At 37.2% G+C, this 26,251-nt stretch overlaps 1 pseudogene; it reads right to left on the bottom strand.

The window, feature by feature from the left end:
- LOC143535853 (tryptophan aminotransferase-related protein 4-like) overlaps positions 1 to 24,305 on the bottom strand; it is a 29,741-nt pseudogene extending 5,436 nt beyond the window's left edge.
- Positions 24,306 to 26,251: the final 1,946 nt, after the last annotated feature.

Below are 26,251 nucleotides of genomic sequence, written 5' to 3'. Positions count from 1 at the left end.
AATACGCGATCCTTTTTCTGTTTTAACTTATCAAATTTGGACCCAATTAGGTTGAGATAGCTAAGTCATGGGATGATATAAGGATCAAGCATTTCTAAATTCATCACCATATAACGGGCCTAGTCCTGGAACTATATCTTAAAGTCCCCCAGTCCCTTATGCTAATTATTTATGATTGGGATAAGGGACTTTAGGGCCAGTTTCTTTAACATAACCAAGACAATGTTAACTTTTGTTTCTGAGGTAACTATGTTGGATGTATGTAATCTCTTTTTACTTACTGAATAACCTGGAAAAAGTTGTTAGTAGGCAATTAACAAGCTCTAACAATGATCATGTTCTTGTTTTATTATTATTGAACATAGAAACGATGATATAAACAATTTCGGCGTGATAATATTTGTTGAAAATATATCAAGCCCCTGACATTAAGTATGAGAATTCAAATTCTTTCTATATGTTTCCTCTGCAAGGTCTTGCCAGTTAATATAAACAATCAAGTTAAAAATGTTTGGGGGGGGGGGGATATATGTGTGGTGTCCCCTTTATTGGGAAATATATAAGTCGTGAGCCCTCTATTAGGGGCCATATCCCACTCGGGGGAATGTAAATTCTGAGCCTTTTAGAAGGGGCTATTTTCCTCTGGGGAAATCATAAGTATTGAGCCCATGGATTGGGCTATTTTTTTATATGGATCCAAGCCCCTCAGCCGGGCCTTCCATTCACACTTGTTAAGGAGCATTGATGTCATTTTCCCATTAATGGAGAATTATAAGTGATGTACCTTGTAAAGAGGGCTTTTGGGCTATTTTTTATATGGATCCAAGCCCCTCAGTCGAGCCTTCCATTCACACTTGTTAAGAAGCATTGATGTCATTTTCCCATAAATGGGGAATTATAAGTGATATGCCTCGTAAAGAGGGCTTTATTGTGACACTCGTCAATTTCAGGTTAACTCCGTTAACTCAAACTCCGTCAATTCAAACTTAAGATCACTGGATCTATAACGCACATCTCATTACATTTAAAATAAGGTTTTAAATGACGCTTGACAATTACTACATGTGTAGTCTTTCGGGATTTCACCGAAACGCAAACGAGTTGACGCAAACCATTGGTGAATAAACGAAAAACGTCAAAACAATAATTATGTGATAATTATGTGTTAGACTTATGTGTTATGTGATAACATTGTATGAAACATTAACTCAAGATGCAAACAAGTCAATTTAAGCTAGAAAAGTAATTATTAGAAGTTGAGGGGCCTAGATGTAACATGTTATTATTAATAATATTAATAAAACCCTAACCCCTCCCCTCTCTCTCTCTCTACCCGACGGCAGCCCCCCCTCCCCTCTCTTGCGATCGGCAGCCAACACACACACACATATCACCTAGTTTTGATCTTGTTCTTCATAATCGGAGCATCCTACACTCGTTTCTAAGCATCTCTCACGTTTCCCTTGTGTGTTTCTGCGTTTTTAAGGTATAAATATGAAACCCTAACTTTGCAAATTATGTATTAAGTGTTTATATGATTGATTGTTGCTAGAGGATGATTGATTATGTGTTAGCTATTGATGTTGATGATCATATGTGATTTTGAACGGTGAAAGATTATTGAATCATTGATTGTTTGTAAACCCTAGAGGGTTACTACTGATTTCTATGATTAATTATGTGTATTACATGTTTTGAGTTTTGTCGTATGTTTAGGATGCATGTTAGATGATTGTTTATGCTTGCTGAGTTTTGATAGCAGTGATTGTTAAACTTGAACGATGTGTAACTTGTTGAATATAAAAGCAAACTGAGCTAATTATGAGTCTACAAGGTAGTACTCTGAGTCTAGTTTTCAGAAAGTCCAACCACGCCTAATTTGGAGGTGTTTTGGTTGGTTAAATGATTTAAATGTGATTAAAGATCAAAACTGGTACTGGACAGATTGTAAGTTATGTTTAGACAACTGTAACTAATTGTTAATGTGGAAATTGGTTGAGGTTGTTAACACTACAGGGTGCTATGTTGAGTCTAGTTTCTATAAAGTCCAAGTTTTAATTTTTGGACGAGTAAAAGTTAATCTTTATGATTTTACAAAACTGAAGTGCAAATCTGAGTTGTGAGACCTGCTGTTAAGTTGTTTTGTAATTAGCATAGCTCATGAACTACGAGACCAAATGGGTTGGTTCCACTTTTGGAAGTTAACTTGTTGAGTTAAGAAGCTAACCCAATTGGTCTTGTATTAATTAGATTTTTCATTTAACGGGAATAACAAATAACATTCTGTTGCGCATGAATTTGACTGTTGTGAGTTTGCTGTAGTGTTTTGATCATTGTGAAAAATCTATGAAGATTAAAAATACAATAAAATATGTTCTGGAAACCTAACACATGTATGTTTCTGTGACGATTTTTGGTGAATTAATTGTGATACTATGATCTGTTGAATAGAGTAGTCTTTCAAGTAGAATTCTGTCTTGATGAAACTAACTGCTGAACTTTGTGAAAATACATGAAACGTGCTTATTGCTAGATAATTGTTATGTTTTGGACCAAATTGCCCTTGCGGGGGATAATTGCTAGGAATGTACACTATTGACACGTGACACGTAGATAGTTGTTCACAACATGTAACGTATCACAAATGTGCTTGTTAAGTCACACACGAGTCACAAACGAAACACGAAACGTATCTTGTGCATAGGAATTATGTGCCGGGTCTAGAGACTCGATAATAGTTCCGACTCTTAGAAAATCTCTTTTTTGTTATAGAACGCTAGTGAGAGTTTTCTGTGACGCGCATCACTTGGGTGACTTGTTTTTGGGAATTCTTCGCAAACAGTGAGTTTCACTTTCCCCTTTTAAGCTTTTTAAACGCTTTTCACTTGGGGGAGAATACATACTCCGAAACGCTTTTAGATTTTGTTATTAGATTATATATCACTTGTAAAGGCTAAGTGGCAAACGAAACAACTGAAGTCCTACACATCGAACCGTTTAGTATTGGATAATAGCGAGTCACTGTTGAGTAGTACTACTGGGTTTGACAAACCCCACCCAACGCTAAGCTCGACTGGAGGTCGAGTGGGTGTAATTTTGGCTAACACATTACCATGGTCGGGATAGACCAGGCAAGGCACATGATAAACAGTCAGCTTCGGTGTCGAACACTTAGTAATACTTGTTGTATAGGCTAGCTACCTATCGATATATAATTGATTTAACACTATCTAGTAACGCAAAACGCTAAACGCAAAATGCTAAACGCTTTATTTTACATAAACTTGTGAACTCACCAACCTCGTGTTGACACTTTTAGTATGTTATTCTCAGGTAGCCGAGGCGGGCGCGCGGTATAGGATCATGCATTACTTTGAACATTATTGATTATGCAAACTTGTTTTAAACTGTTACTATGTGGGTTTTTTTAGTCGTCCTGCGTGGCGCAACACTTGGTTTATGTTTTTACGCTTCCGCACTTATTTTCACTTAAATGTTTTTATGGTTTGATTATAACTAATGATTCCGATCCTGTTAGTTCACACCCTCTGATGGTAAAACTCCGTTAGTGGATTTTGAGGGTGTGACATTTATCCCATCTGGAGGAATTATAAGTATGGTGCCTCTTTTAGAGGGTTTTATCCCACTTGGGAAAGTTATAAGTATGATGTCTCTTTTAGAGGGCTTTATCCCATCTTGGGGAATTCAAGTATGATGCCTCTTTTAGAGGGATTTATCCCATCTGTGGGAATTTTAAGTACGGTCGAACAATTATATTTGTTAATCATAAATATAAAAAGCATAATTAGTTTTAATACATGTTAGAAGTCTTACACATGAAGATGATGGAAGGGGCTACTGGTAGGGGCCCATTCCCTTCTTATAAAATATAATAGGGATATGAAAGTTTCTTCTCCATGAAATTTTTTTGGAATGTGAAGTGTTACCACATGAGGATTTTTTCCTTTCGCATCGACTTTGTCACTCTTTAGAAGAGAACTCTTCTTCTTTAAAATGACACTTGAAATATGAGATGTTGCAGTAAAAAGCTTCGTTCCTGTTGGGAGGGACTTTTCCACTACCTCAATCATTGGAAGGGAATTACTTTTCCTTGGAAGTCTCCCTAAAACGGTGATCTCTTTATAAGATACGTCTTCATGCATATAAGCTGATAAATGGGTCCCCTATTGCTTTATTAAAGAGGCTCCAATCATGAAAACCCACGACACAATGATGCAATGTCAAATTAGTCCCCCAGCTCCATGTTGGTGTAGGAGGGGGTTCCTTATGAATGGAAGAGACCTTTCACATTTGTCATCCCCTGGACAGGGATTTCTCCTACTCATAGAAAACTCTTGTAGTAGGGGACGTTGTTGATGTAGTGAGGGTAGGAATGCCTTCACGCATTCCATCCTTTGGAGGGGAATTATTTCTTTTCAGATAAAATTATTGTAATGCAAAATATGATTGTATGAGGCTCCCATTCCATATGGGAGGAACTTTTCAAATACTTACTTCATTCGAAAAGGGATTATTCTTCTTGAGAAAGAAAATCTGAAAGAGGTTGTTTTCCTTTGCATAGGACTTTTTCCCAAATGATATTTTTTCTTCGTGGGGGGAATTTTTAGACACCTTATCCATTGGAAAGGGAAATTTCGTTTTTTTAAATAGATTCTTGTACTATGGTATGGGGCTTCAGTATGGATTGTATGGGAGGAGTGTTATTATATGTGGATTGTCTTGAAAGGAGGTTTTCGTCTTGGAAAGGGGCTCCGTTATGAAGGATTGTTTAGTAAGGTACCTTGTTATGAGGATATGGTTCAATAAGAGACATTATTCTAAAGGAATTATTTAATAATGGGGTTTGTTCTGGAGGGATTCTTTAGTATGGGCTTTCCCTCGGAAAAGATGGTTTAGTAAGGGACTTCATTCTAAAGAGACGGAATAGTAGGAACCTTGTTCTAGAGTAATTATTTTGTAAGGGGTATGTTCTGGAGAGATATTTGGTAAAAGACTTAATTCCAAGGAGATGGTCTAGTAAGGCGCTTTGTTCTGAAGCAATTGTTTGGTAGGGGGCTTATTTCTGAAAAAATTGTCTGGGAAGGGAGGTTTGTTGTGAAGGGTCTCGTTTTTAAAGGATTTTACTGGAGGGACTCCCTAGGAGGGCCTCACCCTGAAATTTTTTGATAGTATAATAATGCCAAAGGTTGCTGGGTGCGTAATAGTTGACCCAAAAGATAAAACAATACTGTGGGTGAGTACATAAGGTCACATCACCTTTTTGAAATACATGACTTCTCATCACCCTACTTTCTTGTAAAACATGAAACTTGTTTGAAAAGTCACACATACTTGTGGACGACTTGATTTATGACATAACATGTGTGTACAATAGTAATTGTTGAAAATTTGGAATAGACAAATGCCTTCACCCCTTTTCCCTTTACTATTAAACTTTTTTTAGGATAAACAACATGTGCTTCTTGACTGCACATAAAATTAACCTATAGTATTTTATGCTTACAAATTTATACATGACCATCTTTGATCATTTTTTTATGAGTATAACATTTTATTTTTACTTAAATAACAAATGGTTATAATATCCCAACAGCCATTGACCCATCCATTTATCAAATAAATCTTAGTATTTTGGGTCTAAACACTCGAGCATATATATATATATATACATATATATATATATACATATATATATATATACATATATATATATATATATATATATATATATATATATATATAGGATCAGGATCATGAGAGAACCTTTTTAAAATTGAGAACTATGAGAACCATTTTGGACCACAAGAAGCCCAATAATAAAAAAAATCATAAAATAAAATAAAAACACAAAAATCAAAAAAGTATAAAAACCAAAATTCTTATTTTATCATCCCGGTTTCATTAAAAAAAAACTCGGTTGAGCTAAATTATGTTTTTCTTATGTAAGCCTTTGTAGGCATGAACAATTTCTACTTTATCTTTGTGATGCATATGGCACATTCTTGTAGTGCCTTTATGTTTTTATGTTTATCTCATAGTTTATATTGTTTACTTATGTTTTTCATGTTTGTTTGTTATTTCTGCAACATCTTTGAAACTTTGTTAAGAAGGGATGCTGCAGACACCCTTCCTTAGCTTAGTAGCTAAGAACTGACACAAAGCTTATCCTATTGGCTTGCCAGTCCACAAGATTTTACTTAGCTTGTTTTGTGGTATACTGTTACACAAGTCCTATGCTTCTTGAGCTTATCAACTTGATAAACTTCTTGTCTTAGTACTCGTGGAGCAGGTTGATAAGAGATGCTCAGCCTCGTTTTATGGATATAATTTTTTTCTAAGTGTTCCATGGAGTCGTATCGTTTTGGGACTCAACCTGTATACAGGAAGATATAGCGTCTTGTTACCTGCTGAGCAATATGGCCTAAGAGCTCAACCCTTTATATGTGTAGGAACTACGCCGGACCTCATGGAGCCTAGTTTGGAGGGGCTCACCCTTAGATAGGATAATAAACAAGTTTGTTACTCAAAATATAATATCATTGATCTTTCCATCATAACTAGTACAAGGACCTTATAATGATGTCCTAAACCAAAAAACTTCTTGAGGTGCTTGTCGCTCCAATGATGTGGCACCTTTCTTCCTTCCATGTCATTAAGCTTGTAAGATCTGCCCCTTACATAGGGACCTTCCCAATTGGGTCCTAATTTTCTCGTGTCGGATTGTTTGTTGGCATCGTTGTTTCTGAGGACCAGATCTCTAGGATTAAACATCTCCTTTCTTACCCTGGTGTTGTACAAGGCTTCTAGCTTCTTTTTGTACCCGTCTTCTTCAATAGCAGCCTGATCTCGGGATTCGTCCAAGAAGTCGAGGTTGAGTAGAACCTTAGAGTCCTTGCCTTGTTCCTTCCTGTTTCTCACCCTACTTTAATTAACCCCGATTTCAGCGGGGATAGCAGCTTCTGAGCTAAAGTTTAGGTGTAGGGTGTTTTGACGTGACTTGTTTTCTCCGTGGTCCGGATAGCCCAAAGGATGCTTGGAAGCTCTTCTACCCAATTCTTGCCATTCATTCCCAACCTTGTCTTGATGCCTTCTGTCATACCCCAACCTACGGCGGAAATGCATGAGCTGATTGCTCACAGCTCTCAAGGTACTATCATGCAATAACTAAAATTTTAACATCTATTATTTCAAATTAATTAATTCAACAAATATCAAATAGCAAAGTACATAATCCATATATAAAACAAATAAGACAAAATAAAATTTAGGTTCTTGTTTCTTCTCTCTAGCGTACAAATCCTAAGTTTCTTCAAACAACTTGGAAATCATATCACACGATGACCTGCATATGCATTAAAAATACAATAGGTTTTGTCAACACGAGATTGGTGAGTAAAACACCAGTTATGTGAAATATATAATAAATAATGAAAAATGCAAACTGTTCCTAAGATATAAACAGTTAAGCCATAGGACATAACAAATCGGCCACACAATAAATACAGGGCTAAACCAATTCCATACAAATGGACATTAGTTACCAAGCTAGTGCTAAACCGTTGCCATAAAAGTGTACTTCGGTTACCAAAGTCTTATGAGCATACTATATATGATGGACCTTTCTGAAATGCGTTCAAATATAGCAAGTAAGCAAACAGCAAGTTAGGCATAAACTTATATACACACAAGGATAAACAGTTGTGGTTTAATATTATATAATATAAAATAGCTTGTTACGCATATGTCCCTAAAAGATAAAATAAGTAAAAGAGGGGAGTGAGATACTCACCTTAGCAAAAAGCAATTGAATAAATACGTTAAGAATGGTAAGAGGATAAACGTCGTGCTCGATAAGTATAAATGGGAAAATCCCCAAGTAATAAAATGGAGAGTACTACGGGTTAACAAATGGTCTAATAAAGATTAGAGGATATTTGAGATGGGAAAGGGAGTGTTCAATTTTTTTTAACGTTTAATTTATAAAAGATTATTATAATTATATTAGTAATAATAAGATAAATCCTTTTTTTATTATAAGTATTATTTTACTTAAAGTTGTGATAATTATTATTAAATATTTGTTTATTAAAATATTTGACGAATACTTATTTTAAAATAATAAGATTTATTTATATTAATTATGTATTTTAAATCAAAAACTCTTTTCGAATGTTTAATATTAAAACTTTATTAAAACCTTTATTATAAAACTTTTATCGATTTTATAACTAAAATATACATACATACATACATACATACATATGGTTTTAATTAAAGATCGAAAAGACAACGAGTTAATGTGTAAATTTTTATAAAATACCGATTAATTAAAATATTTATATATTTGTAATACAATTAAGTTGATTAGCTATATTAATTATATGTTTTAAATAAGAAAAAATAAAAAAAATTAGACAAACTACAGGCTGGGGGGTTCGAACCCGCGACCCCAGCCATTGGGATGATGTAAACCAAGTGCACCAGCAAACCAGGCTGGTGTCTATCTCATGTTATGATTCATAAAGAAAATATATATAACCTGTAAAGGTAATAACCAGAAAACCATAAGAACCCTAACAAGATCAATTGACTTAATCCGGTATGGTTAATCCAGTTGACCTTGTGGTTATTGTAATAGAAACCAAGACGGACATAATCATGTATTAAGAACTTGCACATGTCACAATGTTGAGGGGTAATTGAGAGTATTCACGACGGCTGTAAACGGGAGAAGAAAAGCCATCCCTACGTTATTATAATTCAATTCGTTAGAGGGTTTTAGATGACGAGGGTTAGGTGATTCTAACTGTAGGTTTAATCGAATTATAATCGTTGTATACATTTATAATGATATCTATTTGATGTCGGTTGCACAAATTAAGAAAACGGAATCATAATGATCAGGTTGACAAAATTAAATCGTCAGTTAGGCCCTATATGGTATGTATAATGCATATATTGATTCAATATATATAATGGATGCGAGAATTGAGGTCCAAGACATCACCTATTGCAATCGGGTTCACGAAAAGGGAAATGGGTTTAAGTTTGGGTTGGGTAAATGGGTATTGATTGCTCACAGCTCTCAAGGTACTATCATGCAATAATTAAAACTTTAATATCTATTATTTCAAATTAATTAATCCAAAAAATACCAAATACTAAAGTACGTAATCCATAAATAAAAAAAAATAAGACAAACTAAAATTTAAGTTCTTGTTTCTTCTCTCTAGCATGCAAATCCTAAGTTCTTCAAACAACTTGGAGATCATATCACACGATAACCTGCATATGCGTTAAAAATACAATAGGTTTTGTCAACACGAGGTTGAGTGAGTAAAACACCAGTTATATGAAATATATAATAAATAAAGAAAAATGCAGACTGTTCCTATAAGATAAACAATTAAGCCATAGCACATAACAAATCAGCCAAACAATAAAGATAGAGCTAAACCAATTCCATTCAAATGGACACTGGTTACCAAGCTAGGGCTAAACCATTGCCATAAAAATGGACTTCGGTTAACAAAGTCGTATGATCATACTATAAATGATGGACCTTTCCGAAATGCGTTAAAATAAAGCAAGTAAGCAAATGACAAGTTCGGCATAAACTAATATACACACAAGGATAAACAGTTGCAGTTTAATACTATATAATATAAAAATAACTAGTTACGCATATGTCCCCAAAAGATAAAATAAGTAAAAGAGGGGAGTGAGATACTCACCTTAGCAAAAAGCAATTGAATAAATACGCGAAGAATGGTAAGAGGATAGATATCGTTCTCGAGAAGTATCAACGGGAAATTCCTAAGTAATAATAATCGAAAAGTACCATAGGTTAACAAATGGTCTAATAAAGATTAAAGGATATTTGAGATGGGAAAACGAGTGTTTAAAATTTTTTTTTAACGTTTAATTTATAAAAGATTATTATAATTATATTAGTAATAATAAGATAAACCATTTTCTTATTATAAGTATATTCTACTTTAAGTTGTGATAATTGCTATTAAATATTTGTTTATAAAAACATTTGACCAATACTTATTTTAAAACAATAAGATTTATTTATATTATTTATGCATTTTAAATCAAAAACTCTTTTCGAATCTTTAATATTATAACCTTTATTATAAAATTTTTATCAATATTTTTAACTAATATATATATATACATACATACATACATACATAAATATATATATATATATATATATATATATATATATATCAATATATGGTTTTAATCAATGATCGGAAAGACAACGAGTTAATATGTTAATTTTTATAAAATACTGATTAATTAAAATATTTATAATATTTGTAATATAATTAAGTTGATTAACTATATTAATTATATGTTTTAAATAAGCAAAAATCAAAAAATGAGACAAAATACGGGCGGCGGGGGGGGGGGGGGGGTGTTTGAACTCGCGCCCCCCCCCCCCCCTCAACCTTCGTGATGATGTAAACCAAGTGAACCAGCCAATCAGGCTGGTGTCTAACTCATGTTATGATTCAGAAATAAAATATCAAACCTGTAAAGGTAATAACCAGAAAACCCTAAGAACCATTACAAGATCGATTGGCTTAATCCGGTATGGTTAATCCAATTGACCTTGGGGTTATTGTAATAGAAACCAAGACGAACATAATCATGTATTAAACACTTAAACATGTCACGATTTTGAGGGTTAATTGAGAGTATTCTCGACGACAGTAAACATGAGAAGAACAACCATCCCTACGTTATTATAATCCAATTCTTTAGAGGGGTTTAGATGACGAGGGTGAGGTGATGCTAACTATAGGTTTAATAGAGTTACAATCGTTGTATACATGTATAATGATATCTATGTGATGTTGGCTGCACAAATTAAGAAAAACGAAACAAAATGATCATGTTAACGAAATTAAATCATTGGTTATAATGCATATAGTGATTCAATTTCTATAATGGATGCTGGAATTGAGGTGCAAGACATCACCTATTGCAATCGGGTTCTTGAAAAGGGAACGGGTTTGAGTTTGGGTCGGGTAAACGGGTATGGATTCGGTATGCAGGTTTCGTGGGTTATAAAATGTGAAATTGCACTATAGTCCCTACATTTTGAGAGTGGAAACATATTTTTGTAAAATTATAAGTTTAGCCTAAGATTGTCTTATGTTGAAAGTTATAAGTATATTTTAAATAAATAATTAAACATTAATATTATAATAATTAAATAAATCGATAAACGCAAAATGTTTCGAACATCGAAACAAGTCGAGTCATGATTAATAAAATAATTAGTTAAAGCCCAAGTTGTTACACCTTCAACGATGCTATGGTTCATTCGTTCAACTTTGCCGTTGGATTTGGGGTATGCCATTGAGCTAAACACTTGCTTGATTGGCAGCTCCTTGCACCATGGACTGAATGGTTTCTCCGCAAATTTCTTCCCATTGTCCGTCACTATTTCTCATGACATCCCATATCTACAAATTATGTTTTCCATAGAAATATTTATCACTTGATTTTGATGGAAGCTAGAGACTTAACTTCTAGCCACTTGGTGAAATAGTTTATAGCTACTAGTAGGAACTTCACCTTCCCAGCTGCTTCGTGGAAGGGACCAACGTGTCCATTCCCCAATTGTAGAAGGGCCAAGCAAAAATCATTGGTACCAAGTTGTGCTTCGGGTTTTCTTTGACGGGAGCGTGGAGCTGACAGGCTTCGTATTTATGTATGAACTCCGCGGAGTCCATGTGCATTGTTGGCCAGTGGTACCCTAGGTTCATCAACCTAGTTACAACCAACCTCGAACCGGAGTGTGTTCTGCAAATGATTTCATGTACTTCCCTCAAAAGATAGTTGTCTGATCTGGTCCCACATATCGCAACAAAGGGCTCAAATACCCCTTCTTTCATAGGACAGTGTATTCTATCATGTATTGCTTTGCTATAAGCTTCAGCTTTAGGGCTTCTCCTTCTTAGTGGGGAGCTTTACATTTTTGAGAAACTCAATGATGGGGGTCATCTAAGTGGTCCCATCTTCTTCAATGATGTCTTGAACTTCTAGTTCCTTAATTGATGTGCTCTTTAAGGCTTCCACCAGCACCTTCTTTGTTAAGTGCGAGAAGGTCAAGGAACCCGGCTTACTAAGGGCATCGGCTTGCTTTTTCCGAGTTCTAGACACTTGAGTTAAGGTGCATCTTTTGAATTCCTTCATGAGCTCTTTGACCTTCTGTTTATATTTCAACATTGAAGGTTCCCTTGCTATGAACTCGTTGTTCACTTGGTTAGCTACCAATCTGGAATCGACGAAGGCGCTTAACTCCTGAATCTTCATTAATTTCGCTAGGCAGAGCCTTGCAATCAAACATTCGTATTATGTTTCGTTGTTAATACATGGAAACTCTAAACAGAGCGTGTATATATATTCGGTTCCTTGGGGGTCTTTAATTATTAGACCATCTCCGGAACCTTCTATACTTGAAGTTGCATCAGTCTAGAGTGTCCACTTCCCAAATGGATAGCAGGTTCACCTTCTTCTAGCTCGTTCACTTCCATAGTTTCTTCTGGCGTTTTGACTAGAATGTCGGCCAAGACCTAACCATGATGGCATTTCCAGATTCGTACACTATGTTGTGTTCACCTAAACTGATTGCCCATTTGGCTAGCCTTCTCGCTACTTCTGGGATTTCCAAGATGGATCTTATGGGCTTTTTGATCGTCTTCGAGCCCCCAACTTTCGTTCTTGATTAATGAAAACATCCTTGGCAAATGCTTTCGCAGTTGTTCGTCTTTCATAAATCCAAGAATTTCACCTCTGACTATGAAATACGAATGCCCCCGACTGTCCCTGTTAATCATTACTCCGATCCCGAAGGCCAACGTAATAGGACCGAAATCCTATGATGTTATCCCATGCTAATGTATACAGAGCGTAGGCTTGCTTTGAGCACTCTAATTTCTTCAAAGTAACAACGCCGGAGGCACGACCCGGCCACACCTTCATCTTAAGAGCTTGAAAATATCGTCTTACCCTTTTGGCTGTGTGAATGAGTGCTAGGATTAGCTTCTCGATTGACGTGTAATTGAGCTCAACTTCTGGTAGCGCTCTATTGATGAAGCATATTTGGACTTGGACTTTGTCATGTTCTACAATAAGCACTGAGCTAATAGCTTACCTCCCTGTAGAGGGATAAACTATTCTCACTTCTACTATTTGAGGAGCTGGGAGAGCAGGCAATGAAGCTAGATGCTGCTTCAGGGCTAGGAAGGCAGCTTCTGCCTCGCTACTCCATTGAAATCCTTTTTGTCACTACATTTCTTTAAAGTTTTAAGAACGGTAGAAATTTTTTTGCTGATTTTGAAAGAAATAGTTTAAGTGCAGCAATCTTGCCATTGAGGCTTTGGACCTCATTATTGTTTTTGGAGAATGCAAGTTAAGAATAGATTGTACCTTACTTGGGTTAGCTCTTATGCTTTGTTTATTAATTAAGTGACCCAAGAAATTACTTTCTTTGAATCCAAATGAGCATTTGACTGGATTAAGCTTCATGTTGATGCTTCTAAGATTTCGGAATGTCTCTTTAATGTCATTGAGCATTTATTTCTTGCTTTTGCTCTTTATGGCCAAGTCATCAACGTAAGCTTTCATGTTTTTCCAATTTGATTCGAGAAGGTGTTGTTAATCAAATGTTGGTATGTAGCTTCGGCATTTTTTAAGCCAAAGGGCATCTTCTTGTAAAAGAAGATTCCTTTATCGGTGTGGAATGCAGTCTTCCTCAACCTTCATTGAAATCTAGAGGTAGCCCTTGTAGGCATCCAAGAAGCATTTGTATTGGAAGCCTGTAAGGAAATCTACCTTCCAGTCAATCTCTAGCAGGCTTTGTTAAGGTCCTTGAAATCCACACACATTCGCCTAGATCCATCATACGTTTTTGAGCCAAACTAGGTTAGCAATCCAAGAATGGTATCTTACCTCTTACGGTATGTTGGCTTGATGTGCTAAAAGTAGTTAAATAATTATTTGCTAAATTACGCTAAACTAGACACTAAGTAATACTCTAGACTCTTTAAAACTTGACTAAACTACTGACCGACAAGTGAACTGGTCGACTCTAATAAAGCTAAGTAAGTTGTATATTGAACCCACGAGACTCTTTAAATTGCGTAAATTAACTAAATAGACTCAACAAACTGACACGTATTTATTTTATAATTATTATAAAGGGGTTTTAAATTACTAAATATTAAACTAATAAAATAACTAATTTAGAAAAGACAAGTAAACAAAACACAAGACAATTTAGTTTGTCTGATTCGGATGATGATGAAAAACCACCTAGGCTTGAATCCCCTAAGTTGCAGTTATCAATTAATTGGAGCATACTTGTTATGGAATTAAGATCATAAAATAGACAGGAGCGCGAAGATCAAAGGTAGTTTAATAAACTCAATTGACTCGATGGACAATGTTAACCAATCAAACCTAAACGAACTCCTTATAAAGAACTAAATCTACCAATATTAATCAACAAAGATCAAACAAATGACCTTTTACCTTACAACTTTTTAGGTTAGCAACACACTTTTATTTGTTTGACTAAAATATTATTCCTATGCTCTTATTGCAAATCAATCATAAACTAGTCAAGAACACATAGTAAATGACCTAACTGTCAGGATCGATTAAACACTTATGATTCTCGTAACCAACAACTTAGTGTTGACAAGACGGTTACGAAGGATGCTAGTGTGAAAACCCAACGAATATCAAAGAAGATTTCCACTAATATTATATTAGAATACAATGAAGATCTATTAGGGTTTGTAGGTGGAATGTTAGGTGTGAGACCACTTTCCGTACAAAATATTCCGTTTGTAAAGAAAGTTTGTCAGCCGTAAAATCACTCAGTATTTGCTCTGGTGCCCTAATAAATGTGACCTAAACTTTCCTTAAATAGGCACACCTGACACCTTTTAGAAACCCTAATGATTGTTACAAAACATATACAAACGTATTTAAAATATTACAAGTGTAAAAGGTCTTTAAGTAAGCTTTCATCTTTGTCGAGCAAACCTTGTAACCATAAGTGTGCTTGGAACAGTTCTCCGAGCAAGCGTTACTTAGAATATTTTCCTTAGAAAATATTCTTCAAGAAGACTTTAATCTTCATGATAATATCAAACTTTGCTCGATAGTATCCTACGAGCAAACCTGTTTTTCTTGATCTCTTCAACCTTTTGTCTTTAACTTATTTAAACAAACTAAGTGTGATGGTGACACCGTAGCTTGATCGAGGTTGAACCTTGCTCGTGGAAGTCCTTAGGATAATTTTTCATAACTTCCTTCTAGTGTGCTTGAAATCACTGTTTATTGAACCTTGCTCGACCCACCAAATTACTTGGTTTAAGCTTGGTTATGTCAATGGTTCGATCTTAAACAAACCTTGCTCGATTGAAGGAAAACCTTGCTTGATGAAGTGTAGTTCACTCGAACAAAGAATTAGAAGACTTCCAGAAGATAACCTTGCTCGAAAGTAAGATACCTTGCTTGAATAAGTTCTAGGCTTGCTCGAAGTGCCAAGTTTTCTCGAATTCCATACTTAGCCATTTATTGAGAAGGTTGAGAAGAAATTCAGATGCGCCAAAAATACAAAAGCAATAAATTCAGATGCGCCAAAAATACAGAACAAATTCCCCTATATCAGAACAAATTCAGATGCGCCAAAAATACACATCAAATTCTAAAAGCAATAAATTACATTACATAAACAAAAATTACATATTCAAATGCTGTCATAAGGAAATTACAGATCAAACTAACATAATCAAAAACAAAAAGGCTTCATCTTCTTGAGCTCCCTGCTTCACATCTTCTTTCAAGCTTCACAACAGCAGCCTTTTCTTGGAACATAGAAATCTCCCTGTGGAATGGATGTTGAGCTGGAAGGTTCCACCTCATTAAGTCTTGAAGATCATCCATATGAAGATATTCCAGGTCAGTATCATGCTCGATGATTCCCAGGGCCACTCCTTCAAAATTTCTCAAATGAAAGATTGAGTTTTCTTTTCATAGTGAATTTGAGAAATTCTTCCATTTCGTTAGTCTTCATAATTTGGCCTGGTCATCTGTCTTCTCATACTTATGCACTCCTTCATTGTGGCAAGATGATTAGAGGCCTTCTTGGATTTTCCATACAATAGCTCAATTAATCTTATATCGCTCATCCTCTTCTCCCTTTTGAGCTTCTTAGCCTCAGAGTATTCCAACTTTTTCTTCTTTTTAAGCAGAGGAAATCCATTTCTTGATTGTTCTTTTAAGTATTTAGACATGTCAATCCTCTGTTATCCTACAAACATGTTCCTCTTTAGATAATCATAAAGATACAGACTATCCAATTCATCTAGTTGTTCCTTGTTGAAGTCTCAGAAGTTGATGTGCGGAGATCAAACACTTACCAAATAATGAAGACATGGGTTATGGAATTACAAGAGTTTATAATTAATATTTTATATCTTTTGGTTTAATCATTAGAAGCCCAATGGTTTATAGTTTCTTTTAAATACTTGAGATTTTGTCATGTAAGAAAATAAGGTTTGGAATATATGAAAAAAATCATTTCCTCTCTATCACAGTGTATGTTAGTGTGTGAAAGACCTAAGTATCGGTATTCTTTGTGAATCAACGATAGTTGGACGAATTGATCCTGGTATTCGTGTGAATCAACAGGTTCAATTATTTATCTTATTTACGATCTACGTCTTTTCTGGAAGTTTTGGGAAGTTCTTCACGGGTATTCTTAGAATCAACGTGTTTGACATCCAATTTTATCTTCACGCTGCATCAGAAGTCATCCCTGAATACTATAGTTCTCAGCTCACCACTTGACATAGTCACTTTGAATATCTTAGTCCTTGAATCAAAAGTAGAGATTCTTTGGTAGGTCCACACTAGAAGGTAACCTTTGTTGTCTTTGTTGCTTGGACATGGTGGTAGGGATAGGACACTTGATGTGGAAGCCCTTGTTGTATACTACCTTTGTGTTTGGGGTCTTCTCACATGCCCTTTTAACTCATAGATCTTTACAGTATCTTCTTTCTTCATCATAATTAGTTTCAAATAATCACCACCTTCCTTGGACAAGATCTTGATTATTCCCATTGTTTCTCTGTCCATGTGTTCTTTTGAAGAAGATCTAGGTCTTCTGTCAGTTTTCCTGCATGGACTAGATAATAGGGACATCAATCTTCTGTGCTAATCTTCTACTTGATCCCAATATACATTTTCTTTGTAAAACAAATCTCTCAATTGAGATTTACCCAAATTATCAAATACTCCGGCTGTCATTCCTTTCTTTAACATAGCATGCCTTAGAGTATTGATCTTCTCCTTATCCTTCCATGGCATAAGTTTTGTTTTTAAATCAACCTCAAAGGGTTCTTTCTTTACTTCAGATAGCAAGGAAGGAGTTTGATTTGGTACATCAGATTGGTAAGATTCTTTCAACTCCGTTCTATACTTAGCAAGTTCTTACTCATATAATTCTTTCTTTTGTGATGCAGTGAGCTTGCTTACTTCATCACCTGCACCCCAGGCTTCCATCAATCTTTCAAGAAGAATTTCATTATCTTTTGACAAGTCTTTATTCTTTTGACAAGAATTTCGTTACCGGTGCCTTACTTTAACGTTGGATTTACTCATAAACACAGTTCTAAATATCAGAGTTAATTAATTTTTCGCGGAATAATAATAATAATAGTCAACCATTCATTACAAATATTGGTATCTTTTCTTTTTAGAACATAATTAAAACATAGTATCAAAACATCATGACAAATCTTCCGATTCCAGCCTCTTCAATCTTGCCATGTGTCCTGCTCAAACCAGCTGTCTCGATCTCTTAACCTGCGTGCATACTAAAAGTCAGCTACGCTGAGTGAGTTCTAGTTAATCAGACGACATACAATACATCCACATACTTACATATGTACCCGAAGGTACATACCTTCATATTTACTTACATACTTATATACCTAGTTTCATTCATACGTATAGGTTTTGAAGATCATTTCGCCCTATAACCTTCGCCGATATTATTATGGTCGGTTCCCTGCATTCTCCGACATTAGTAGGATCGGTCCCCTACATTCGCCGACATTATTAGGGTCGGTTCCCTACATTCGCCGACATTATTAGGGTCGGTTCCCTACATTTAGTACATTGTACCGTACCTGTCTTACATGCTTTCCTTGACAATACGTGCAATCTCCGAAGAGGGTTCACGTACCATTGACATATCATACATACATTATTCATACATCATATATATTCATACATACATCATTCATACATCATACATATCAATCATATCTTTAACTGCCACTTGACGGTACATGCAATATCCGAAGATCGTTCACGCACCGTCAAGCAATCATCACACATAAATTATACAAGGTATACACTTACCATTTAAGATTAGTGTATTAACTATCACATCAAGTATGCACACAGCCCCGAAAACATAACAAGGAAGTGGGGCTAGAAACTCACCTTAATGCGGTTGCGTTCACCGTTTACGGTTATTCCCCTCTTTAGCTGTGCACGACTAACTGTATAACAATTACGCATATTAATTACTATCACTATCCATATCGTATTTGTAGTTCAATTATAACCCTCAACGAACGGGGGTCCAGGGGCAGCGCCCCTGGCAGTGGGGTCTAAGAGCGGCAGCCCCTAGCAGGTTCCAAGGGGCAGAGCCCCTGGCTGGGGTCCATTTACTGTCTTATCACATTTTCCATTAGCATTTTGAATCATTAATTAATTTGCTACTTAAAAGTTCAAGGGCTTCCTTGTAATTAAGTCATTCTTTTTCTAAGTTCAAGGGTCATTCTGTCATTCTTTCAAAGTCTAGTTCGTAAATATGCTCTTTAACGAACTGGGGTTCATTCGTTACTTCTGTCTTCCATAACGAATTGGCTAATTCGTTACTTGATAACGAATTGGCCTTTATAGCAAATTGTTCCTTATAACGAATTGGACCATATTCGTTTGGTATGTTTAACGAATTGAACTCCTTAGCGAATTGAACCCTTATAACGAACCAGGTTTCATAACGAATTAAACCTTATAACGAACTGGTCAACATACGAATTGGACTTAACGAACTGGAGCTAGTTCCTCAGTCTTTCCTTAACAAATCAGTACACGAATCAAAGCTAGTTCGTTAGACCTTCTCTAAAGAATTAGGGTTAGGTCAGAGAATGTCAGAACATTCTCTGACATTCCTCTTAACCTCGTACCACTTTCTGGCGCCGCCGCCGGAAAAACGCGGTTTCGCTAGAAAAACGAGTTTTAACTCGTTTTTCACCGTTTTTCTCCCCGTTCGATACAGATCTGAGCTAGGGTGATCCCTAAGCTCATCTTAGGTTCTGTTTATACCCGATTCCACCCGGATCTCACGACTTAAATGGTTTAACGGTGTCGGCTCATCGTTTCGTGACCATATCTAACGGATTTGAGCTCATACAATATCCTACTATCATTACCTTGGATCGGGATCGGTTTTACTTGGTGATTTCGGCCAGAGAGAGAGACTAGAGAGAGAGCTTAAGTGTGTGTTTTGATGGTGTATGGAATATGTGTAAAATGAAATTAAATGGGTGATTAAAGGTATATATATTTATTGATCATGGGCTTAAGCCCATGGTCTTTCCTCCTTTCCTTCATAACCCAAGTCCATAACCCATATCCATTTATCCAACACTATCCCGACTCGTAATAACTCGTTTTTCGTTTATTTAACGAAACTCGAGAAACAGGATGTTACAAGTCTTCCCTCCTTAAAGAGGTTTCGTCCCCGAAACTTAACTATTACATAAACAAATTTGGATAAAACTTGCGCATCTCATCCTTAGCTTCCCACGTGGCATCCGATCCTTTGCGATTTTTCCATATCACTTTCACTAATGGGATAACTTTACGACGAAGCTGCTTCTCCTTGTGATCAACTATCTCGATTGGTTGCTCGATGTAGTTCAGCCGTTCATCAACCTCAATGTCCATTAATGGCACGTGCGACGTGTCATCAGCCAGACAATTTCTCAGATGGGAAACATGGAAGGTTGAGTGAATTCCTTCTAACTCTTCTGGCAAATCTAACTTGTAAGCCACTTCACATACTCGCTCTAAAATCTTGAACGGTCCAATGTACCTCGGACTCAACTTTCCCCTCTTCCTAAAACAAATAATTCCTTTCCAAGGCGAGACCTTGAGCATCACATTGTCACCAATGTTAAACTCAATCGGTCGTCGCCGCTTATCAGCATACAACTTCTATCTGTCTTGAGCAGCTTTAATTCTTGCCTTAATCTTATCAAACTTTGAAGATGTTTCTTGAACAACTTCCAAACTTCCCATCTCCTTTTGACCAATCTCTCCCCAATATAATGGAGTTCTACAACGTCTTCCATATAACATCTCGAATGGTGGCATACCAATACTCGAATGGTAGCTATTGTTGTAGGAGAACTCTGCTAGATGTAGATGATCATCCCAACTTCCACCAAAGTCTAAAACATAAGCACATAGCATATCCTCAAGGGTTTTGATCATCCTTTCAGACTGTCCATATGTTTGAGGATGATACGCCGTACTGATGTTCAATCTCGTTCCCATGGCTTCATGGAACTTCTACCAAAACCTCAAAGTAAAATGAGTATCTCTATCAGACACAATCGATAACAGTACTCCATGCTTGGATACAACCTCTTAAATGAACAAGCTTGCTAACCTTTCTGATGAGATAGCCTCTCGTATAGGCAGAAAGTAAGCACTCTTGGTCAAGCGGTCCACAATCACCCAGATGGTATCATGATGCTTAGCTGTACGTGGTAGCTTAGTTATGAAACCCATAGTGATGTGTTCCCATTTCCATTCAGGTATCTTAAGCGGTTGCATCTTTCCATAAGGCTTCTGATGTTCGGCTTTGACTTGTAAACAAGTTAAGCACTTACTAACATAATCCACTACATCATTTTTCATTCCTGACAACAGTAGTCCCTTTTCAAATCTTGGTACATCTTTGTAGTTCCTAGATGAATCAAATACCTTGACTTATGAGCTTCATCTAAGATTCGACCTCTGAGATCTCCATGGCGTGGAATCCACATACGGTCAAACCTAGTCTTAACACCATGCGTGTTTTCCATCAACTTGTCTTGCTGACCGAAAATCCTTTCTTTCTTTACTAGCCCTTCATCTACCAACACTTCTGACTGCACCTTGATGATTTCTTCACATAAGCTTGAGTTCATAATTAGCTGATATGACTTTACTGTTGCAATGACTTCCTCATTCTTACGGCTTAGCGCATCAGCGACCACGTTAGCTTTACCAGGGTAGTACTTAATATCACAGTCTTAATCCTTTATCAATCCTAACCATCTTCTCTGCCTCATGTTAAATTCCTTCTGCTCGAAGAAGTACTTTAAACTCTTATGATCTGTGTAAATGGTACACTTAGTACCATACAGATAGTGTCTCCATATCTTGAGAGCATGCACTACTGCTGCTAGCTCCAAATCATGCGTCGGATTAGTACTCTCATGGACTTTCAACTGTCTAGATGCGTAAGCTATCACCTTTCCTCGTTGCATCAACACACAACCTAACCCACAATGCGAAGCATCAGTACAAACAACCAAATCCTCGTCACCATCGGGTAAAGAAAGGATTGGAGCTTGCGTGAGTCTCTTCTTTAACTCCTGAAAAGCCTCTTCTTGAAACTTACCCCAACTGAATACTATCGACTTTCGGGTCATACCGGTTAACGGTGCGGCTATCTTGGAGAAACCTTCGATGAATCTCCTATAGTAGCCAGCCAAACCTAGGAAGCTTCGTATATCAGTCGGATTCTGTGGAGTTTTCCAATTAGTTATCGCTTCAATCTTAGCTGGGTCCATGGTAATCCCTTCAGGATTAATCACGTGACCTAGAAATTGCACTTCTCGCAACTAGATTGCGCATTTCGAAAACTTAGCATACAACTTCTTTTTCTTCAGAACTTCCAACACTTCTCTCAGATTCTCGGCATGGTCAGACTCGCTTCTTGAATAAATCAATATGTCGTCAATGAAAGCGATAACTGACTTATCCAACATCGGCTGGCACACCCAATTCATCATGTCCATAAATGCTGCGGGAGCATTCGTTAGACCGAATGACATTACGAGGAACTTGTAGTGTCCATACCGCGTCCGAAATGCTGTTTTAGGGATGTCTGCCTCTTTCACTTTCAACTGATGATAGCCTGATCTGAGATCTATTCGTGATAACCAACTTGAACCTTGCAGTTGGTCAAAGAGATCATCAATCCTTGGAAAAGGATATCTATTCTTTACCGTAAGCTTGTTCAACTCGCGATAGTCTATGCACATCCTCATAATTCCATCCTTATTCTTTACGAATAATACTGGCGCGACCCAAGGAGAAACACTTGGTCTTATGAAACCCTTATCGAGGAGTTCTTACAGTTGGGACATCAATTATTTCATCTCGGACGGCGCTAGACGATAAGGCGCTTTCGCAATGGGCTGGGCTCCTGGTACTAAATCTATCTGGAATTCTGTCTCTCGCTCCGGTGGCAACCCCGGAATATCCTCAGGAAATACTTCTGGGTAGTCGCACACGATAGGAATATCTTTCATTTATTTCGTTTTGGCCGTCGTGTTGACAACATATGCCAGGTAGGCACCACACCCTCGTCTTAATAACCCTTCGGCTTTTATCATCGAAATGACGTTAAGCTCAGAACTTTTCTTATCACCATAAACCGTCACCGCACTGCCATCCAAAGACTTTAGCTTTATTATCCTACTCTTACATACTATCTGAGCTACATACTCGGATAACCAATCCATTCCCAAAACTACATAGAACCCTTCTAAGGTCATAACATACAAAGTAACAGGGAACTCATGTCCCTCTAACTCCATCTTACAATCATTAACCATTTTCATTATTTTCACCGAGGTTTCTACTATGAAGGTTTCAGACACTCGGAAACTTTTCATTCTAGCTAGTTTACTAAACCTCATAGCTACAAAACTTCTATTCGCACCCGAATCAAATAATACTGAAGCAGAAATACCGTTTAATAAGAACGTACCCGTCACAACATCAGGAATCTGCCTAGCTTGTTCCTGGGTCAGCGTGTAGGCTCTAGTTCTCGGCCTCGTTTGATCAGCATCTTTCTTCTCACTCCCTCCAGCTTCACCACTCGTACAAGTCCTCGCCAAGTGACCTGTCTGTCCGCCCTTATAACACGCGGGCTTCGCATAACAATCTTGAGCAAAGTGCCCCATTTTACCACATTTGTAGCAGGCATTTGACCCTGATCTACACTCCCCACCATGGGACTTCCCACACTTGCGGCACACCTCAGACCCAGTGCCCCACTTGCACTCTCCAGCGTGCATCATTCCGCACGTCCTACATGACCTTTTCTCCCATACTCTCGGTTGCTTGTTCTTGAGGTTCCACATCTGAGTACCAGGTCGTTTGGAAGGCGCGATCCACTTCTTCTCCTTCTTCTCTTCCATAGCCACCTCATCTGTCAAGTCCTCATAAACCTTTTCCACGAGCCCCACAACAGAATCAAAAGTACCTGGTCTACCAGCCTTGATCAAGTTGCGAACTTTCTGCGGTTGTCCCCTAAGGTAACACTTGATCCGCTTGGCTTCAGTGTTCACCATGTCTGGCACCCGCCTAGACAGGTGGTTGAATTTAGTGGTGTATTCGCGATATGTCATCTCACCTGCCTTTAGGCTTAAGAACTTCATTTAATCACTCTCAACCTCCGCATCAGCACAAAACCTTTTCATTACCAACTCCTTCAGATCATCCCACCGCATAGCTTTGATCTCCTCCCGGGTCTTCCTTTGTTCAACAGTTTCCCACCAGTACATGGCTTCATCAAGAAATGATTGGGTGGCAAAACCCATAGCTTGGTCGGGACGGCACTCACTAATGCGGATAACCTTGTTCATAGTAGTTATCCATTGGAGAGTAGCGATTGCGTCTCCCAAACCAGTTAGCTTTGGTGGATCACATCCTTTGAAGGACTTATAGTTGCATCCACCTCGACCCCTTTTTCTATCATCCACCTTCACCGATTTAACCACGCTAGATTCTTCCCTCTCCCCTTTATCATTCTTTTTACCATCACCTTCCGCCCTTTCAGCGGTTCCTTCACGGCTCCCAACACAGTTTTCAGGATTCATGTTTTTCACAGCAGTTGCTACCGCTTGAGCAATGGCAGTTTGAATTATGGGGTCCAGTTGAACTCCTTCGTTGTTACTCGGATTTCCACCGGCTGCACTTCCTTCTCCCTCAGGGTTATTAGCTGCTTCTAATGATGGTTCACGGACAACGCGTGACCTACCACGACGTCCCGTACGCCATCCTCTTCCAGCAACTTTCTTAGCTCCAGCCATTCGTATTCTATAAGGAAACACAAACATCATCACTTAAGGAACCATTTAGTACAAGGATAGTAAGGCTAACTGGTAATATCAGTGGCCAGCTGTGATTAGCTGATCACGTTACTTTCCGTGTCCTATACACTTCCTCTCATGAGTTTATTTGTGCTAATTCTACTCTTAAACAATTATTCAATCACAAATCAAGAAATCCTATCCCTACATACACATATCCTTTCTCTAGCGGTTAAGATAACATTAACATTCATCATTTAACCATACACTTTACCGTTACTGAGCTTGCTTGAGTGACACATGGCTATCTTGAACTGGCATATTCTTTCATTTCTTACTGAAATCCTATTCTCTGTTTGAGTCTAAGCATGTAGGATGCTTAAATCTCTCTAACTTTTCTCTAATACCAACTTGTAAGGCCTCGTTACCGGTGCCTTACTTTAACGTTGGTTTTACTCATAAACACAGTTCTAAATATCAGTGTTAATTAAAATCTTTCCCGAAATAATAATAATAGTCAACCGTTCATTACAAATATTTGTAACTTGTCTTTTTAGAACATAATTAAAACATTGTATCAAAAAATCATGACAAATCTTCTGATACCAACCTCTTCAATCTTGCCATGTATCCTGCTCAAACCAGCTGTCTCAATATGTTAACCTGCGTGCATACTAAAAGTCAGCTACGCTGAGTGAGTTCTAGTTAATAAGACGACATACAAAACAACCACATACTTACATATGTACTCGAAGGTACATACCTTCATATTTACTTACATACTTACATACCTAGTTTCATTCATACATATACGTTTTAAAGAGCATTTCGCCCTATAACCTTCGCCGATGTTATTAGGGTCGGTTCCATGCATTTGCCGACATTATTAGGGTCGGTCCCCTGCATTCGCCGACATTATTAGGGTCGGTTCCCTACATTCGCCGACATTATTAGGGTCGGTTCCCTACATTTAGTACATTGTACAATACCTGTCTTATATGCTTTCCTTGACAATATGTGCAGTCTCCGAAGAGCGTTCACGTACCATTGACATATCATACATACATTATTCATACATCATATATATTCATACATACATCATTCATACATCATACATATCAATCATATCTTTAACTGCCACTTGACGGTACATGCAATATCCGAAGATCGTTCACGCACCGTCAAGCAATCATCACATATAAATCATACAAGGCATACACTTACCATTTAAGGTAAGTGTATTAACTATCACATCGAGTATTCAAACAGCCCCGAATACATAATACGAAAGTGGGGCTAGAAACTCACCTCAATGCGGTTGCGTTCACCGTTTATGGTTATTCCCCTCTTTAGCTGTGCAGCACTAACTGTATAACAATTATGCATATTAATTACTATCACTATCCATATCGTATTTATAGTTCAGTTATAACCCTCAACGAACGGGGGTCCAGGGGCAGCGGGGTCTAGGAGCGACAACCCCTAGCAGGTTCCAAGGGGCAGAGCCCCTGGCTGAGGTCTATTAACTGTCTTATCACATTTTCCATTAGCATTTTGAATCATTAATTAATTTGCTACTTAAAAGTTCAAGGGCTTCATTGTAATTAAATCATTCTTTTTCTAAGTTCAAGGACCATTATGTCCTTCTTTCAAAGTCTAGTTCATTAATATGCTCTTTAACAAACTGGGGTTCATTCGTTACTTCTGTCTTCCATAACGAATTGGCTAATTCG

Source organism: Bidens hawaiensis, unplaced genomic scaffold (genome assembly GCF_021521415.1).
Source record: "Bidens hawaiensis isolate Kalapana, Puna unplaced genomic scaffold, B.hawaiensis_p1.1 tig00010668_1, whole genome shotgun sequence".
Lineage (NCBI taxonomy): Eukaryota > Viridiplantae > Streptophyta > Magnoliopsida > Asterales > Asteraceae > Bidens > Bidens hawaiensis.
The sequence above is the reverse complement of the archived record's forward strand: the minus strand, read 5'-3'. Positions and strand labels throughout refer to the sequence as shown.